General features: G+C 41.6%; 1 long non-coding RNA gene across 1 annotated transcript; it reads left to right on the top strand.

Moving 5' to 3' along the window:
- Positions 1–11,367: 11,367 nt before the first annotated feature.
- On the top strand, positions 11,368–18,229 carry LOC120108676. The gene is made up of 3 exons (XR_005509941.1): positions 11,368–11,379; positions 11,436–11,439; positions 18,120–18,229. It is a non-coding gene; the product is annotated as an uncharacterized LOC120108676 (long non-coding RNA).
- The last annotated feature ends 2,220 nt before the right edge of the window (positions 18,230–20,449 follow it).

Below are 20,449 nucleotides of genomic sequence, written 5' to 3'. Positions count from 1 at the left end.
GCCCTGCTGAGTCAATTTTAAGGGAGGGGGAGATTAGAGTCATCAGTGTTGAGAAGCCATGTAGTGATGGGGGTGGTGCTTGTCCATCCGAATCTTCTGCCGGGTTGTGATGAAGTTCTTACTATGAAATTATAGGAGAGCTACAAAGCCATCCTTTGCGTGCTCCTTTAGATGGCTTGTGCAATTGTATGACCTGAATGTGTGTGTTTTTTGTAAAAATACGCCTGTCTAGTGGGAGTCTACAACAAGCTAGGCGACATTTTTCTCCATCCTGAGGTTTTTATGCCATAAAATCTAGGGGTTTATCTGGGGGCATTATAGTGGTGTGGAGGTTGGGCTGTGCCACTATTGATGTGTTTCACAATTGTAGCGAACGAGTTGTTATAGTGATCTCTAAATCCAATAGGAAACCTTAGATTTTGTCTATGGTGTGTGCTAGCTTGGACTACCAGGAACAACATACCTTGTGGGTGGAGGTGGCCAGCCTGATTCGATAAGGGGTCCCTACTATTGTGGTAGGAGATTTCAACTATATCGATGGGCTTTAGGAGAAAAGAGGCGGGGGCAAGGCCTTCTCTAGTAAGTTGGAGGTAAGGGAGTTTTAGAACTTCATATCTTCCAATGGTGTAATAACCAAAATTTTTTTTTTTTATATAAAAAAGGATAGAATAGTCCTTTAAAATTGATATAAGGGGTAAAATTGGAAGGAATTAAAAGTTAATGGCATAACAGTAGATATGTTGAAGTGTTAGGGGCAAGATGGAAATTTTGGTGTTTGATGTGACTTAATTAGGGGGTTTGGTGGCTGAGGCTTTGGATTTGAAACAGAGAGGGAGGGGAGTCTCAGGCGGTGGAATCAAATAGAGAGAGAGAAAAAAAAGAGAAGAAGAAGAAGAAGAAAAAGAAGAAAGAGGGAGGGAATTTGAGGTGGAAGGGAGTTCCGGTTGCGCTGCCAGTTGAAGGAAAAAGCGTAGGTCTCCTTCCCTTCTACGCAAAGACCTCAATTTTCCGAAAGAAAAAGATAAATACCCGTTCATACCTAGTCTTCTAATGGAATTAGGCTATACAAAGGGTGGATTTGGTCTAGAGAGGTTAGATAGAAGTGTTAGAAGTGGTTAAAGGAGAGGAAATCAGATTTCGACAAGTTTTTCCGAGGCTACGGAAAAACTATGTCGAAGTCCCAATTTTGGTGAATTATTTCGGAGGCCAATCGGCCTCCGATGGAGATGCATGTTACCATTCTGGAAACTCCTATGAGTGTAGAATGTTAGGTAAAAATTTCATAAAATTTGAAGTTTGAAAAGTGGATCAAAATCGGGATGAAGTAACCTGCTATCAGTCCAGATTACTGTTCATCCGGATGAAGAAAGATGAAAAAAATGGTGTTGGGTCAACTCGAAGTAAGCCGTAGTCAACTCAGGGCTGAGTGGGGTCGACCCAAGTCTGGTAGGGTCGACTCTCTTAGGAAATTCCAGAGAATGGAAATTTTCGGCTCTGTGCTTGGGGTCGACTCAGGGTAAGCTGGGGTCGACCTAAGAGGGGGTCGACTCTCAAAGTTGGGGTCGACCCAATGTTTAGTAAAATTTTGGATTAGAAGAGATTCGATCCTTTCGCACATCTTTACCTTATAGCATTGGTCCAAGATGTGTGTGGGATACTCTTGCATCATGATTCATGTAAATTGAGGATTAATTAATAATAATAAGGGAAAAAGAAAAGATGTTAATTAAGGGGGGGAGTTGAGTCAACTGAAACTTTTATGCTTACAATTGATACGTAGGTTAGTGGGCCTTGATACAAGAATAAATATGTTATTAATGCATGTCACAGTTGGGCAAGAAGCTAGGGAACAAGAGGAAGAAGTCCCCCACCGCCTACTGTAGATTTTTGGAGGTGTATCAGGACCGTGCCGGATTGGCAGGTGAGTGGGAGTCATGTACTTTGCACCGTGAGCATTCTTAATTCATTTTCATGAATGTCGCCAATTGTAAATTGATTCCACTTGTGCATATTGATTGATATCGTAGTAGATTCCTCTATAATCTTGTTTCTCAATGCTTGATTTTTTTGTACACGCATTTGAGGGAACATTGAGGTGCCGTTTAGAATACAGATGTGAGATGTTTCTATGAATTTCTGTTCTGGATACTGGCCAACATTTACATTATTAGTATGGTGTCTTATCCTGCATATGCATGTGATAGTAGAGAGTTGTTGTGGTTCGCCTGGGGCGTAAGACCCACCTCCCGACAGCTGTCTGGTGATGACTTCGCATATCGACACCCCGATTTGCATATTTCAGTGTTATAATCTATTTAGCATATTCATGATGTATCATTCATGTTTATTTGACTATTCTATATATGCTCCCGATGAGTTGATTATGATTGTGGTGATACTGTGATGATTTACTCCATATTTCTTATGTTGAGTTGTGTGCACCCTGTTATTGATGACTGCTCATATGCTCTTGATATTTCACCTCGAGCCATGATTATATCTTGTCTCATGTGCATAGTACTCTCTACTCCACTCATTGAGTATTCATATACTCACTCCCCAGTTTGGTGTTTTTTATTGCAGGGCAGGTGTTGTATAGAGAAGAGCAGAGTTAGAAATTACCTGCTAGCTGTGCCGCTCCATAGTATAATGTAGATAGAGGTTTATATATTTTGGTGTATTATAAAACCTTCTGTTGTATATAGTGTATAGTTACAGTCATAGATCCTGTTGTGAATATGGGTTGACAATGGATGGATTAGGAAGCAGGTATATATGCAGATCAGTTGCGTGCCTGTGATAATGTATTGCTATATATTGTCCAGGTTTATTATGTGACAGATTACGTGATTGATGCTCTGACAAGTAGTGTTGTTGTATGTATTGAGATAATCCTGACTGGTCAATATAGGAAAGGTGATCATTTTGTGCATGCATCATGCCAAAATTTTCAGAATTTATTGATAATTGATAGGTAGTAGGGTTTTATGTGGTGGTTGGTGGCCTTATGCCTACCCGCACCCTAGGACCGTCGCGGCGGCCCGCCGGATCGGGGCGGGGGTCGTGACAAAGCTTGGTATCAGAGCAAGGTTAAAGAAGAGTCCTGTCAGAGAAATAGGGTGAGTCAGGATTAAGTATAGGATTATACTATGGAGCATAAAATTTTTCTGTATGTTATTTTATGAGTCATTTATAATTTAATAAAATATATTTGGGGATAAGATTTAAGAGTTCTTTTTTTTTGGCTCTACTTGAGACATAAAATTTTATATCATTCAGTTTACAATCAAGATTTGTATTTGATAGAAAGTCAATTAATAAATTCGGAGAATATTAATCAGAGTTGTGCAGCGAAAGTATAGTGGATCGAGTCAAATTTAAATTGGTCAAAAATATTGACTATGATGGGAGACTAGATTTTTCAATAATGAAGATTTTTGTTAATAAGAGAAGGTGAATACTGTTGATTCTCAGATTAATCATGATATAACTATATTATCTCTCTGATGGTTTTTGCTATTTTTGCTATGCTAAGAAAATAATTTATGCAAACTCATCATAAATTCTTGACTGCTAGGTAGCCGTAAGCAACATGGAGGATGAAAGAGAAATAAGGGTACCTTCTTCGGACCCTGACAGCCAATCAATTTCACAAACCACTCCACACTCCGTAGCAACCCAGGCAGACCTGGCAGGAGTGTACCAGTTAATGGCACAACTGCTTCAGCAACAGCAACAACAACAGATGCCGTTGGCTGCCCAACCTGTACAGCCGATGGATTCCTATTACGAGAGGTTCCGTAGGCTAAATCCACCGACGTTTGATGGTGGATCCGATCCCATGATAGCTGAGATCTGGATCCGGGAAATGAAGAAAATGTATCAGTTACTCCAATTTTCCGAGGAGGTAAAAGTCAGACTAGCTATCTTTATGCTGAGGGGGAATGCTGAGTTTTGGTGGACTGCTATGGAGACAGCATATGAGGTCAACGGAATGACCTGGGGAGATTTTGAGAGGGTATTTTATGCTAAGTACTTTTCGGACTCAGAGCTGTGTTGACGGAGCTACTTCTTGCTGTGTGCCCGGTGCTCACAAAAGCTCAGGCAAATAAAGCAGAATGAGTTTTTATCGTTGACTCAGTCCGAGCATATGACTGTCTTGGATTACGCCAATAGGTTCGATGAGCTGGGTCAATTCTGCCCCTAGTTCATGGAGGACGATACGAGTAGAGCGAACCGGTTCGAACAAGGGCTTAGATATCGGATCAGGTCCCGGACATCATCATAGTTAATTACCAGCTATATGGATATTTTGGACAGAGCTTTGAAAGTGGAGGTTGAATTGAAAAGATCTGATAGAGAAAGGGCTGATCTGATGAGATCTAGATCAGCTGGAAGTCAGAGTAGCAGGCCATGGGATTTCAGGGGCACTCCAATTCAAAAGAAGCCCAGGGCCCGCACTTACTTTAGCAGATCCCATAGTGGGCCCTATATGAGGAGAGTGGGGGCATGTTATAGTTGTGGGCGGACTGGACACTTGTTGCCCAGTAGATACAACCCAAGAGGGGGGGTGAATTGGGTCTTTTAAAACTTTTATACTACTTCTAAAACTTTTCAATTAATTATGCTAAGTTGTATAGATGCACAGTGGAATTTAAACTTAGCAACAGTTTGATTTATTGAATGAGACTTGATTAAGTAAATTGAATATGCTCGCAACTAAAGGATGCGCAGATAAGAGTTAAGCAAGCAATTTATCTAAGTAAGTAAGTGAGCAAGTTAGACAATGACAAAAAGCATCACAAACACAACAAACATATAGTGGTTCGGTGCACCCCAGCACCTACATCCACTCCCCAAGACCTCTTGGGAATTTCACTATAATCTTTCAGATTACAGCCGGTTGTTTTACAAGCTCACAACCCAACTTGTTGTTTTGCGAGATCACAACGAACTCGATCGGTTTTCACAGGCTCACCGACTAGAACCAACCGATTATTTTTCCGGGTTCACAATCAAACCCAGTTGGTTTTCCCAAAGGCTCACCAACCACAACCTTACAACGATTGTTTTCCGGGTTCACAATCAACCCAGTTGGTTTTTCCAAAGGCTCACCAACCACAACCTTACAATGTTGGTTTTCCCTTTGGCTCACCAACAAACCTTAACCCCTTGATTCAATCCCTTGATTGAATGAAGTTACAAGATATTAGAACACGAATTTAAAACAAATCAAAGCTTCTTAAACAAGCAAATATAACAATATAAACAAATAGGTAAAGAGAAGCCCTCAAACAAGTTGTGTAGATGAGGAAACTCGGCTTCTTCTTTACTTGACCCTCTTCTGATTTCGCACGAGGTAGAGGATCACCGAGGCAGCACACAGTTGGAGAGGAAGCTTTGGGATTCACTCGGATGCTCTTCTTCTCTCTATTTTGCTTTGAATGGCCCTTTTGTGCTTTTGGGAGATTTTTCTTTGAGATCTCTTTCCTAAATGTTTTCTCCCACTTCCATACCTTCTTTCCTAGCTCTCCTCTTGATTTTATAGCTTTAGATGTCGTGGAAATAGAAATCTAGCCGTTAGAGATAAAAATAGAGCCGTTGTGCACATTCTGCAACTCCTGACAATGTTTCCGTTGGGATCGGAGTCGACTCGCACGATCTGGAGTCGACTCGACTGTTGCAGGAGTCGACTCATGCTTTTCTGGAGACGGCTCGGCAACTGTTCAAAATTCGAATTAAAATGCTGTCTCGACTGGGAGTCGACTCGACTTATCCCGGAGTTGACTCTCCAAAGTCTGGAGCTGACCTGGCACTCTTGGAGTCGGCTCATCCCAAGGAATCCATGGATGCATTTTTCAACTTTGCTCACTCGAGTCGACTCGGAAATTCTGGGAGTCGACTCGGTGCTCAGAGTCCGAACTCCCGAGCTTCTGTCTTTTGGCTCGTGCTGTCTCGGAGTCGACTCGAACTGTCTCGGAGTCGACTCGGCCCTCAGTATCCAAAAACAGTCTTCTGTCTTTTGGGGTCGCGCTGCCTTGGAGTCGACTCGAACTGTCTTGGAGTCGACTCGCCTCTCAGAGACGAAAATACCGTCTTCTGTCTTTGGGGTTGCGCTGCCTCGGAGTCGACTCGGATTTTGCGGGAGTCGACTCGGCTCTCAGTGTCTGAAATTGGCTCTCTGATTTTTTGCTTGTTTTCCTCTGGGAGTCGACTCTAGCTTCCTTAGGAGTCGACCTGCCAGCCATCGGAGTCGACTCGAGTTCTTCAGGAGTCGACTCGGCTCTCAGAGTCCAAAATAGCCTCTCTGTGTTTCTGTCTTGTTACTCCCTGGAGTCGACTCGTACTATCCAGGAGTCGACTCGAGGACTATTCTTTTGGATTTTCCTTTGAATTTGCTCGTCCAACTTGAGTCCTTTGAACTTGAAACTTGGGCCAATAAATTGTAGCTTTCTTCCAACTTTTCTTGAGAACTTTGGAGGCCTTCTTGTGTTCTTCCAACTTGCTATATTCCTTGCAAAATAACTATCTTTCTCCTTGCAACACAAACGTTAGTATTTATACTTCAAGGTTTTGTGATCATCAAAATCAATCTTTAAATCAATCTTTGGGTCATCACACCTGGCACGTGATTGCCCATACAAGAGGAGGAATGAGCTCAGACCTCCTGTACCTGGTGACCAGAGGCCAAGAAGCATTGCTCGAGTTTTGCACTGACCCACCAAGATGCCAGTACCAATGACCAGATGGTGATAGGTACATTACCAGTCAACTCGGTTGATGCCTCTATTTTATTCGATTCTTGCTCTACGCATTCTTTTGTTTCAGTTAGTTTTTCTAGATAATTACATTGCATAGTTGAGAAACTAGAAGAACCATTGTATGTTCTTACACCCCTATAGAAAACAGTAATTGTTGACATTAGTGGAAGAATTGCATAATTCAAATAGGGGTAGGAGAGTTAGCGACAAATCTTATATAACTTGACATGCAAGACTTTGACATCGTTTTGGGAATAGGCTGGATGTCTCAGTACCACACTCATATTGACTGTTACAGTATAAGAGTGATATTCTAGATACCTGAAGAATCAGGGTTCTTCTTTCAAAGCGATGCACCCGTGTAATGTAATTCATCATTACATTTAATTTCTGCCCTGAAAGTTAGGAAGGCATTAAGAAAAGAGTGTAAGACTTATTTAGCTTGTGTAATGGATACTTGAAAAGAGACCAAATTGGAAGATATTTCAGTAGTGAATGAATACCCTGATGTTTTTCCGGAAGATCTTCCTGGGTTGCCACCGGATAGAGAGATTGAATTTGCAATTGATTTGATTTCCAATACCACATCGATCTCTAAAACCCCCTATAGAATGGCTCCAGCTGAAATGAATTAATTAAAGGAGCAATTGCAAGATCTGCTTGATAAAAGTTTCATTTGACTTAGTGTGTCACCTTGGGGAGCTCTAGTATTGTTTGTAAAGAAGAAAGATGGAAGTTTGAGGTTATGTATTGGTTATCGAGGATTGACAAGTTAACAATAAAGAAAAAATACCTTCTGTCTCGGATTGATGAATCTTGTAAGGTATATATTAATCACAAAAGCCTCCAGTACATTCAGCAGCAAAGAGATTTGAATCTCAGATAGAGGATATGGATAGAGCTGTTGAAGAATTATGACTGCCAAATTTTGTATCATCCGGAAAAGGCTAATGTTGTAGCAGATGCATTGAGCCGAAAATCAATGGGCAGTTTATCTCACATCTCCGTCCTGAGGAGAGAGATAGTCAGAGATCTGGCATATTTATTTGGTCAGGGACTATCTTTTGAGATATCAGAGGTTCGTCCTTTGATTCCACAGTTTCAGATAAAACCGAGGTTGATAGATGAAATCAAGGTTTCATAGGATTTAGATCCAATCCTTATGAAACTGAAAGGAGAAGTGCAATCAGGACAGATAGAGAGGTTTCAGATTGTAGATGAGATGTTGATGCGTGGCAGTAGACTAATGTGGGAGATCTGAGACAGAGAATTATGCATGAAGCACACAACACTCCCTATAGCATTCATCCTGGTTCCACCAAAATGTATCATGATATCAAAGGCATATATTGGTGGAACGGATTAAAAAGGGATGTGGCCGAATATGTGGCTTCTTGTTTGACTTGTCAGCAAGTGAAATTTGAACATCAGAAGCCAACAGGACTCTTGCAAGAGTTACCTTTGCCTGAGTGGAAATGGGAAAGGATAACTATGGACTTTGTGGTCGGGCTGCCCAGAACATAAAAAGGATATGATTCTATCTGGGTGATTGTGGATAGATTGACAAAATCAGCCCATTTTTTACCGGTGATGACCACATATTCAGTAGCTCAGTATGCCGAGATGTATGTGGATAGGATAGTATCCTTGCATGGAGTACCAGTTTCTATTATATCAGATAGAGGTTCACAGTTTACCTTTAGGTTTTGGCAGAAACTCCATGAGGCATTAGTGACTCCGCTTGATTTCAATACAGCATTTCATCCTTAGACAGATGGACAGTCGGAGAGGACCATTCAGACCCTCGAGGATATGCTCAGAATGTGTGTACTGGATTTCAGAGATAGCTGCGACAGATACTTACTGTGGAGTGATTGATTATAACCCTATTTGATTTTGATGAGCTCAAAGCATTTGAGTATATCTTATGTTATACTAATGAATTCAATCTAGTGTTTCAGGCAAATATTTGTGAATTTATGTTTAAGAGCATCGAGCCTTGGTTCAAAGTCAATTGGCTAAGTGTTGAACTCACTTAAGCCAAAGTCTGAAGCTCGAGTCGACTCCGAAAGATTTCGAGTCGACTCTAAGTGTTTCAGAGGTTCTGGCACATGCTCGAGTCGACTCCGGTACACTACGAGTCGACTCCGACTGAGAACTGACAGAAAGACAGAAAGTTGATTTTCAGACCCTGTCAGCGAGTCGACTCCAGAAGGGTTCGAGTCGACTCCGATAGTTGCCGAGTCGACTCCCGACGTTTCCGAGTCGACTCCAAAGTGTAACAGAAGAAAGACAGAACGAGGTATTTCAGACCCTGCAACCGAGTCGACTCCAGAAGGTTACGAGTCGACTCCGAAGTTTAGTGAGTCGACTTCTAGTTACGTCCGAGTCGACTCTCAGAGGAGAGCAAGACTAAAAGTCAGAGAACCAACTTCGGTCTCTGAGAGCCGAGTCGACTCCAACAAAGTGCAAGTCGACTCCGAGGCAGTTCAACTCAAAACATAGAAGAACAGTTTTTCGGTCTCTGAGAGCCGAGTCGACTCCAACAAAGTGCGAGTCGACTCCGAGACAGCTCAGGTCAACAGATAGAGGATCGGAATTTCGGGCTCTGAGAGCCGAGTCGACTCCAAGAGAATCCGAGTCGACTCGAGGGAGTAAACCCGAAAGAAAGATCTCTGGAACCCTGAGAACAAGCCATCTCCAAAAGTGCCGAGTCAACTCCAGACATTGGCGAGTCGACTCCAGATTTGGTCCGAGTCGACTCCAGATCGGGACAGCACTTTAATTCAAATCCTGAACAGTTACCGAGTCGTCTCCAGTAAAGCATGAGTCGACTCCTGCAACAGGCGAGTCGACTCCGATCTGAACGGACATACTGTCAGGATGTGCAGACTGTACAGAACGGCTACAAATCAGTGTCTAACGGCTATATTTCAAAAAGGACTGCATAAATAGCCACAGTAAACAGTAGTAGACACTAAGAGAGTTATTCCATTCAAACAAAAAGGGTTTTCCACCTACCAAAGGCTTTCAAGAAAAATACAAGAGAAAGAAGGAAGAAGTGCATTGAACTCCATCCAACAAACTCTTTCCTTCACATTCAAGGCTCCCCTTCTGACACCAAATCTTCAGCACACTCAAAGAGGAGTCTCAGAGTTCGAGAAGCCTCTTCTTCCTCTTCCAAAATCTGTTTGAGGGCTTCTAACTCTACTTTATTCATATTGTTCATATTTGCTTTTTAAGAAGCTTTCCCTGTACTCTTTCCAAACTGTTTCTCTTACTTGATTCAATCAGGGGATTGAATCAAGGGTGTTAAGGTTGGTTGGTGAGCCGAAGTTAAAACCAATGGGTAAAGGTTTGATTGTGATCCCGAAAAAACAATCGGGTGGTTCTAGTCGGTGAGCCTATGAAAACCGACCGAGTTCGTTGTGATCTCGTGAAAACAACAAGTTGGGTTGTGAACTTGTAAAATAACCGGCTGTAATCCAAGGGATTATAGAGAACTCCCAAGTGAAGCTTGGGGAGTGGACGTAGGAGCAAGGGTTAGCTCCGAACCACTATAAAACCTCTTGTGTTTGTAATTGGTTCATTGTCTCTTCCATCCCCTTCATTCACTACAACTAGTAATCTAATTAATTTGCTTGCAATAAGTGTTAATTAGTTACTAATTAAGTTTTTAATTGCAATTATTACTTAAAACCCAATTCACCTCCCCCCCCTCTTGGGTTGTCTTCTTGGGCAACACTTACCTTTAGTGGAGTTTACATATAATAACAGCTATCACTCTACTATTGGTATGGCACCTTATGAGGCACTTTATAGGAGAAAATGTAGATCTCCCTTATGCTGGTCTGAGATTGGGGAGAAGCACCTAGAAGTACCAGATTTGATCAGAGAGACATCAGAAAAAGTGCCAATGATACAGGAAAGGTTGAGGACAGTATTCAGTAGGCAGAAGAGCTACTCAGATGTCAGAAGGAGAGATGTGCAGTTTGGCACGGGGGATCATATTTTCCTAAAGATCTCTCCTATGAAAGGGGTAATGAGGTTTGGAAAGAGAGGCAAGCTTAGTCCTAGATACATTGGCCCCTTTGAGATAATATACAAGTTTGGCAATGTATCTTACAGATTAGCACTGCCTCCAAACCTCAGCCATGTGCATCCAGTATTCCACATATCTATGCTTCGGAAGTATGTGCTAGATCCATCCCATGTGCTGCCAGTTCAGGAAGTTACAGTAAAGAAAGACCTTTCTTATAAAGAACTTCCTGTAGCTATCCTTGAAACTTAAACTAGGAAGCTGAGAAATAAAGAGATAAGTATGGTGAAGGTACAATGGCACCGGCATAATGTTGATGAGTGCACTTGGAAGTTGGAGCAGAATATGAAGAGTAGATACCCTCACCTCTTTGAGCAATCAGGTAATTTACTCTTTTAAATTTGAGGACGAATTTTATATAAGGGGGGAAGATGTAATAACCCCCCCAAAAAATTTATATATAAAAAAGAATAGAATAGTCCTTTAAAATTAATATAAGGGGTAAGGAATCAAAAGTTAATGGCATAACAGTAGATATGTTGAAGTGTTAGGGGCAAGATGGAAATTTTGGTGTTTGATGTGACTTAATTAGGGGGTTTGGTGGCTGAGGCGTTGGATTTGAAATAGAGAGGAAGGGGAGTCTCAGGCGGTGGAATCAAACAGAGAGAGAAAAAAAGAGAGAAGAAGAAGAAGAAAAAGAAGAAAGAGGAAGGAAATATGAGGTGGAAGGGAGTCCCGGTTGCGCTGCCAGCTGAAGGAAAAAGCGTAGGTCTCCTTCCCCTCTACGCAAAGACCTCGATTTTCTGAAAAGAAAAAGGTAAATACCCGTTCCTACTTAGTCTTCTAATGAAATTAGGCTATACAAAGGGTGGATTTGGTCTAGAGAGGTTAGATAGAAGTGTTAGAAGTGGTTAAAGGAGAGGAAATCGGATTTCGACAAGTTTTTCCGAGACTATGGAAAAACTGTGTCGAAGTTCCAGCTTCGGTGAATTATTTTAGAGGTCAATCGGCCTCCGATGGTGATGCATGTTACTATTCTGGAAACCCCTATGAGTGTAGAATGTTAGATAAAAATTTCATAAAATTTGGAGTTTGGAAAGTGGATCAAAACCGGAATAAAGTAACCCGCTATCAGTCCGAGTTACTGTTTATCCGGATGAAGAAAGATGAAAAAAATGGTGTTGGGTCGACTCAAAGTAAGCCGGAGTCGATTCAGGGCTGAGTGGGGTCGACCCAAGTCTGGTAGGGTCGACTCTCTTAGAAAATTCCAGAGAATGGAGATTTTCGGCTCTGTGCTTGGGGTCGACTCAGGGTAAGCTGGGGTCGACCCAAGCGGGGGTCGACTCTCAAAATTGGGGTCGATCCAAGGTTTAGTAAAATTTTGGATTAGAAGGGATTCAATCCTTTCGCATACCTTGACCTTATAACATTGGTCCAACGTGTGTGTGGGATACTCTTGCATCATGATTCATGTAAATTGAGAATTAATTAATAATAATAAGGGAAACTTTTATGCTTACAATTGATACGTAGGTTATTAGGCCTTGATACAAGAATAAATGTGTTATTAATGCATGTCACAATTGGGCAAGAAGCTAGAAAACAAGAGGAAGAAGTCCCCCACCGCCTACTGTAGATTTTTGGAGGTGTATCAAGACCGTGCCGAATTGGCAGGTGAGTGGGAGTCATGTACTTTGCACCGTGAGCATTCTTAATTCATTTTCATGAATGTCGCCAATTGTAAATTGATTCCACTTGTGCATATTGATTGATATTGTAGTAGATTCCTCTATAATCTTGTTTCTCCATGCTTGATTATTTTGTACACGTATTTGAGGGAACATTGAGAGAAATTACGAAGGGTAGAAGAGTAGTCAAATTGGTTCCGAATTGTGAAATGACTTTTTTTATAAATTGATTTCATTTTCTCTATTTCAAAGATTTGTAGAGCCCTTTTTAGTGGTATATTGAGTTGCATTGCACTCCCATGATTCCTCACTCCCAATCCTGATGTTAGTTATGATTGGGTCGTGGTCGAGTGAGTTGTAGTCTTGATTATGCTCCTTTTTAGTAGAATATTGGGAGGGTGCATTATGGCATTATACATGGCTTGGTAGTATCTACAGGACACCTATAATCGATGGGGTTAGACATCGGCGTGTGTGCACATAGTAGCCTTCTGGGTGGGCGGAGCCCAGTCCCTTCCTAGGGGGGACACGGCCTTAGGCGTAGGATCGGCCAGTCCTGCGACTTATATATGGCTTGCCGCCGGACAAAGTAAGACCCCGCGAGGTGCCATTTAGTATACAGATGTGAGATGTTTCTATGAATTTCTGTTCTGGATACTGGCTAGTATTTACATTATCAGTATGGTGTCTTATCCTGCATATGCATGTGACAGTAGGGAGTTGCTGCGGTTCGCCTGGGGCGTAAGACCCACCTCCCGACAGTTGTCTGGTGATGACTTCGCATATTGACACCCCGATTTGCATATTTCAGTGTTATAATTTATTGAGCATATTCATGATGTATCATTCATGTTTATTTGACTATTCTATATATGCTCTGATGAGTTGATTATGATTGTGGTGATACTGTAATGATTTACTCCATATTTCTTATGTTGAGTTGTGTGCACCTTGTTATTGATGACTGCTCATATGCTCTTGATATTTCACCTCGAGCCATGATTATATTTTGTCTCATGTGCATAGTACTCTATACTCCACTCACTCAGTATTCATATACTCACTCCTCAGTTTGGTGTTTTTGATTGCAGGACAGGTGTTGTATAGAGAAGAGCAGAGTTAGAAATTGCCTGCTAGCTGTGCCGCTCCATAGTATAATGTAGATAGAGCTTTATATATTTTGGTGTATTATAAACCTTCTGTTGTATATAGTGTATAGTTACAGTCATAGATTCTGTTGTGGATATGGGTTGACTATTGATGGATTGGGAAGCAGGTGTGTGTGTATATATATATATATATATATATATATATATATATATATATATATATATATATATATATATATATATGTGCAGATTAGTTGTGTGTCCGTGATAATGTATTGCTATATATTGTCCAGGTTTATTATGTGACAGATTACGTGATTGATGCTCTGACAGGTAGTGTTGTTGTATGTATTGAAATAATCCTGACTGGTCAATATAGGAAAGGTGATTATTTTGTACATGCATCATGCCAAAATTTTCAGAATTTATTGATGATTGATAGGTAGTAGGGTTCTACGTGGTGGCTGGTGGCCTTATGCCTACCCGCACCCTAGAACCGTCGCGGCGGCCCGCCGGATCGGGGCGGGGGTCGTGACAAATGGCCTCATCGACCTTGGCTTCACAGGACCCAAATTTACATAGTGCAATAATCACATGGGTAGAGCGAGAGTCTAGGAAAGGATTGAACGGGATTTTGCCATGGCTATTTGGATCCAACGCTACTCGAATTATCAGGTGCGCCACTTGTCCCATTTTGCTTCTGATCATTGCTCGATCCTAGTCCGCACCGATCAAGTTATTCCATTTCGAAGTTCTTTCCACTTTGAGAGAATCTAGCTTTCTTATCCGCAATCCTAGAATATTGTGCATGGCGCATGGAGAACGACAGTGTGGGGGGACGCTATCTACCGACTCACCCGCAAGTTGGAGTTAACGATCCGAAGGTGGAATAGAGAGGATGTAGAAAATATTTTTAGGAGATTAAAGGAAATAGAGGACTCAATAACCCACTTACAAGCTGGGGGATTTCCCCTTAAGGAGATGGCAAACCTTAGAGGGAAGCTGGCAATGCACCACTCCTTACTGTACTAGTAGGACGTGCTCTGGAGGTAGAAATCTAGGGTGCAGTGGATCAAAAAAGGGGATAAGAATATAAGATTCTTCCACCGGTCGACAATTATCAGAAGATAGGGGAACATGATTCGAAGCCTAAGGGACAGTATTGGCCAGACGATCGTTGATACCAATAACATCAATCGGGAGCTCTTGCAGTTTTTTCAGATCTTGGTGGATGGCTCATCCTGGGTGAAGTGGGTTTGTCTCCAGACCCATGCCCCCTGAGAGGATCTCAGACTCTAAAAATGCTATGCTCATCAGTCTGGTGGAGACGGAGGACGATTTGGTCCCTAACAAAGGACAAATCTCCAGGTCTAGATGGTTTTCGCCCCTTTTTCTTTAGGAGATACTGAATTATTATTTGTTAGGAGGTAATTATGGCAGTCCAGCAGTTCTTCAGCACGACCTCTATATTTCAAGATTGAAAGAAGACCTACATCACCTTGGTCCTGAAGAGACAGAACGTTATGGAGCCTAGTCACTATAGATCTATTAGTTTGTGCACCACTCTTTATAAGATGGTAGCGAAGGTCATGGTGTCTAGATTGAGGAAAGTTTTGCCTGGTCTTATCAGCCAAGAGCAGGGGGCTTTCATTGGTGGGTGGAGTATCTCAGACAATGTCCTCATTGCATAGGAGTTTCTGCATGATCTTCAGAGGGCCACGTGTCGATCCAGCTTAATTGCGATCAAGCTTGATATGGAGCTGGCCTATGATCAGATGAGCTGGCGGTTTCTTTCCTAGGCACTGATGAGCTTTGGCTTTCACAATATATGGGTCAAGTGGATCTTGGGTTGTGTCCAGACTCCCTCCTTTACTATTCTAGTCAATAGTACAACGATGCCTTTCTTTGACTCTACGGTCGGGTTGAGACAAGGTTGTCTTCTATCACCTTATCTTTTTATTATTTGTGTTGAAACCCTATCTAGAGCTCTTTGGGTAGCTTCCTTGTCTGGGGTCCTAAAGGCCTATAGGCCATCTCCCTCCTCTATGACGATCTCAAACCTTCTCTTTGCTGATGATTGCATGATCTTGATCCAGGCCACGATGCAAAATGCAGTGGCTGTCAAAAGGATTTTGGGGGCATATTGTGAGGGGTCTGGGCAATAGGTGAATTTAACCAAATCAGCAATCCAGTTCAGTCCAAAGATCAAGCAGCAGATCAGGAGCAAAATTATTGGGTGTTGGGGAGCAAGAGGGAGCCTGGAGGTATCTTGGCATACCCATTGTTGGGGAAGATTACGAATGGCGGAGTGTAGCATAATTGAACAAAATATCCAGCAACGGCTTGAGGGGTGGAAGTTGAGAGTACTCTCTATGATGGCAGGGTCACTTTGACCGGGACAGTCCTCAGCTTGGTCTTGGTCTACCTTTTGTCCAATGCTGTATTACCGAAGGTCATATTGGCAAGACTGGAATAGATGTTTGTGAGGTTTCTGTGGGGTACTTGGGAGGTTAGGGGTGGAGTGCACCTCCTTGTAATGGAGGTGGTCTATCAGCCTCTTTGTCATGATGGGCCGAGAATTCACTCACTGATGATGAGGAGAGAAGCCCTGGTTGCCAGGCATGTAGCCAGATATATGCTCGAGCCAGGGAGCTTATGGAGCTCTAGGATGAGCGCCTAGAATGGCCTACGGACTATTGTGATAGAATTTTAGGCCAGTCGCCATTGCTCTTATATCTAGAGAAAGATGTGCACTCGGGCTCTGCTGGTATTGCCCATGATCAGATGAATAATTGGAGATGGATAGGCAGTTGATGTAATGGATGACATTTGGGTCTCTGACTTGCCGTTAAGGCTCTAGCTTATTACAGTTAACCCAGAGTATGTGGAAGGTCTCAAAATTTGTGATCTGCTTCTTCCTATTGAGAGGAGGTAGAATGTTGATGTTGTTCGATGCTCCTTCGGAGATCAATTGGCAAAAAGGATCCTCGTAGTGCTGATTCCTAGACAGAGGATCTCGAATAGGAGGATATGGAGGATGGCCATCAGATCGAAGGTTAGAGCTGATGACCTTTGTAATTTTAAGAGAGCTGAGACTACTAGGTTGATCGATGGAGGCTGGATCTAGAAGCTTCGTGTTCACCCTCGTGTTGTCTCTTTCTTTGGAAAGTTGTATGGAATTGTCTCCCGACTAGAGGTATTCTGTGCAGCAGAGGACTAAGGCCTCCCCTTTCATGTGTGGACTGTTCATCGTTGGAGGAGTCTATGGCTCATGTATTGTTCCACTGCCTGAGTGTGGCTTAGGTTTGGAGGTGTTATGGGACCAACCTGACATTTCTACAGCAAATGGCATCGATTGAAGCTTTCTTGGCCTTACTAAAGGCAACTATGAGGAGGCCAGCCATGGTCCCTCTAAGTGTCAAGACAGCCTACATTGCCTACCATATCTAGCTTGATAGAAATGCTTGACTATTCAAAAATAAAAGGCGGTATCCTAGGCAAGTGGTGGATAGGGCCTTACTTTATGCGACCGAAATTCTCCATCCCTTCTTTACAAGTGAACTTGGAATAGTTAGGGACATCTGGGACTCCTGTTAGGCTTCCGCAGCGACTCGAATGATCCTCGTCTCCTAGGAATCCCCACCCCTGAGCTTTTTCAAGGTCAACTTCGATGGGAGCGTGTCTGACGGCAGACACAAAGTCAGAGTGGGATTCTTGATCAAGGATTCTGACTCTAGATTGGTGGTAGATGGGGCAGGCGCATCCATGATGTATCGGCTTCTTAAGCGGAGCTGAGGGCTGCATAAGAGGGTATCACCTATGCAAGGAGTATATTGAGAGCTGACAACATCCAACTTGAGGAGGACTTGGTGACGGTGGTTGGCTAGATTTAAAACCTCACGGAAGCAGGTGGTGAGCATCCGCTGTTGTAGGACATCCGCATGATGGTGATGGGTTGTGCCGCCTTCCGGGTCAACTATATGTATCAGGAGACGAACTGGGTGGCTGAATGGGTTACTTCCTATATGACTCAGTATTCTGGTAGTTGTTTGTGGGATAGACTTGAGGCTATCCCTTTGTCTTTTCATATTATTGTATCCTCTAACTTACATAGATGTACCATACTAGAGTTGTATCATCTATTCGTATTATCAAAAAAAAAAAAAACAGAGGGAGAATCCGAACCACCAATGGGCTCAAAAGTGAAATGCAAAAGATAGTTATTTCTGGCTAAAGCATATGACTATTCATATGTTGCAATCAAATAAATCAAAAGAATCATCTGCAAGGTGGTAGCAGGCATGTGGTGTGGTCATGTGCTCCATTCAAGCCCAATAACTCATGTGATAGTTATGAGTTTCTTCTGGAAGATGTAGATTGATTGCGAACTATTTTATGTCTGTGCTCATATTTCCTTGCAGATGTATCAATCTGAAACCCACACCTGCAGATGTCCAAATAAAAATATCCATGCCCATACTGATAAACTATTCATACCAAAAGGGTTATATCCATTGATAAGTTGTGAAGAGTTTAATCATAGATAATCTCTTAACCATCCCATCAAATAAGTGGAGGATTCATTAAATTGTGAAACATTACCCTACCATAATGTGATGTATTTCCAATGCATAGTATTTAACATCCAGAAAACTGCCAAATAAAATGTGTCCTAAGCAAAAATATCACAAGTACTACCGCATCCTGGGCTGTCGCAAGGAAAACTATAACTGAAATTCTTTTTATCTGGCATTAACTTGGAACCATGTGCATCTAAAGCACCGAACTTTGTGTAGCACATAATTAGCACTAATTCTATGACCATAGAATTAAAAAAAAGCAAAGAAAAGCAAAGAGGATGGCAAATAGTACCTATGCTTGCATTGTGAAAGCATTACGTAAGTTTTTTGTTCTTCTTGTATTAGAAGGAGATAAACATACTTTAGGGTCTGTTTGAGTGCATGGTGAGCTATGCACCAAGCATATAATAGATGGTAGAGGCTGGGAAGAGGTTAGCTGGAGAGAGGCGAGTGAATGATGAAGAGAAACATTTTTTCTGATTATAGGAGCTTCTTTCTTTCTGGACTTTAACCAATGACTAAGATGAGGGCATGATAGATTGAGGCCTATAAAAATGAGACAATTTGGTATGGCATACGTCGCATGGTGCATGCAGTGCATGATATAATTTCTCTGGACCGACCCACTTATAATATATACTCTCGGCTGCAAAATGACAAGAGAAGACAAACGACAGCAGAGGAGATGATGAGCACTCTGATCATTGTTTTTGCAGTAGCCGTAATGTCTTGAAACCTGTTCATTTGGTGATGACAAGTGTATCCTGTCTATGGTTACGAGTAGTGCTGGTTGCATGTTTTTGTTGTGTTATTTGTGCACCGCAGGGAACCAACATATGTATTAGTAATGGCTTTTGCTTGTTTTTTAGTAGGTCCCATACATGGGTGAGCAACTAGTCTGTTGATGTTTCAATAAGCCTGTGAGACAATTTAGCTCAATTAGCATGGTTAGCTAGTTCAGCAATTAATTTGAATCGATCCGGACTGTTATGAGTTGGGTGTAGGCTTTGTGAATTGTGAGATTATTGTTGGGATGATTTTCTCGGACCAATTCTTATTGCTTGTGTTGGGAGGAATATCCTGTTTCAGCCAAAAAAAAAAAAAAAAAAAAAAAAAAAACAAGAGTCCAGATTTGTTTATCATTTTAATTCCTTGCCGTCAAGTCACTTGGCTTTGCACTTGTATCTTCAAGATAGTATATCCGACCTCACGCCCAAGTTACTTTTATCTAATGTAATGTTTCATAATACAGTAGTGTAATAAAGATATTTGATGGCTGAAGACATCATGGGCATAGATATCATTTTTAACAAAGTAAAGACTCATATAGAGAATTCCAAACCTATGACATCATTTACTAATAAACCTACCAAAGATGCTCCAAAAATGGTATCTTAATCTTATCTAGTTCAAATCAACATAATAATATGCAATCATTGGCCTACTCATCATAACTAATAAGAAATCGCTAAACTAAATTTGGACATGAAAATGACAACTAAATTTGAACGTATACCGCTGGAAAAAGGTGCAGGCACATAGATATTGGAATTAACTATTAACCCGAATAGCAAAGAGTGAAACTACTAAGCAAGTTTTTGTAAGAAACTCAATTGGGAACAAAGGAATCCTGTATTAATCTTAGTTTAAGAGGGTGTTTCGACTCGTAGGCACATAGGTTGGAGAGAACTATTAACCCACATAGCAGAGAGAAAGTACCAATTAAAAGAGAAATAATCTTAGTTTAAGGAGGAGAGTGATGCCAATCCTCAAACCCTTGCCAAGGTGACAAAACAGGAACATCCCTAGCCATCAAGACAAGAGGGTGATTGTTAATTTATTATTAAACCTAACATAAGAAACTTAGACTATCTTGGAGACCAAGAGGATTAGTTAAAAACTAAACAACTTGAAGGTAGTGCTAACAACCAAAGCAATTACTGAGATTTCTCTCTTCATAGATTTTAGGTATTAATGAGTTTTACCGGACAACCTTAGGAACAAAAAGTAAAGAAAATGAGAAGGAATAGATGAGTGAAGAAGACCAAAAGCGGCAGGCTGGTAGGATAAATCTCGGATGCTACAGTTATCTAACATAGCTCTTTTTAAAGGCCACTCTTCTCATATCAAAAAAAAAAAAAAAACACTCTTTAATATTATTGTAAGAACCATGCAGGCGTATGTTTAGTCCCACATCGGTACTTATAATATTCGCTGAGTAGATATTGGGTACTTATACAGGATCAAGAAATCCAAATAATACCTTCCAACT

The sequence above is a fragment of the Phoenix dactylifera genome, unplaced genomic scaffold (assembly GCF_009389715.1).
Source record: "Phoenix dactylifera cultivar Barhee BC4 unplaced genomic scaffold, palm_55x_up_171113_PBpolish2nd_filt_p 001483F, whole genome shotgun sequence".
NCBI lineage: Eukaryota > Viridiplantae > Streptophyta > Magnoliopsida > Arecales > Arecaceae > Phoenix > Phoenix dactylifera.
Note: the sequence above shows the minus strand (reverse complement) of the source record. Positions and strands in the feature narration are given on the sequence as shown.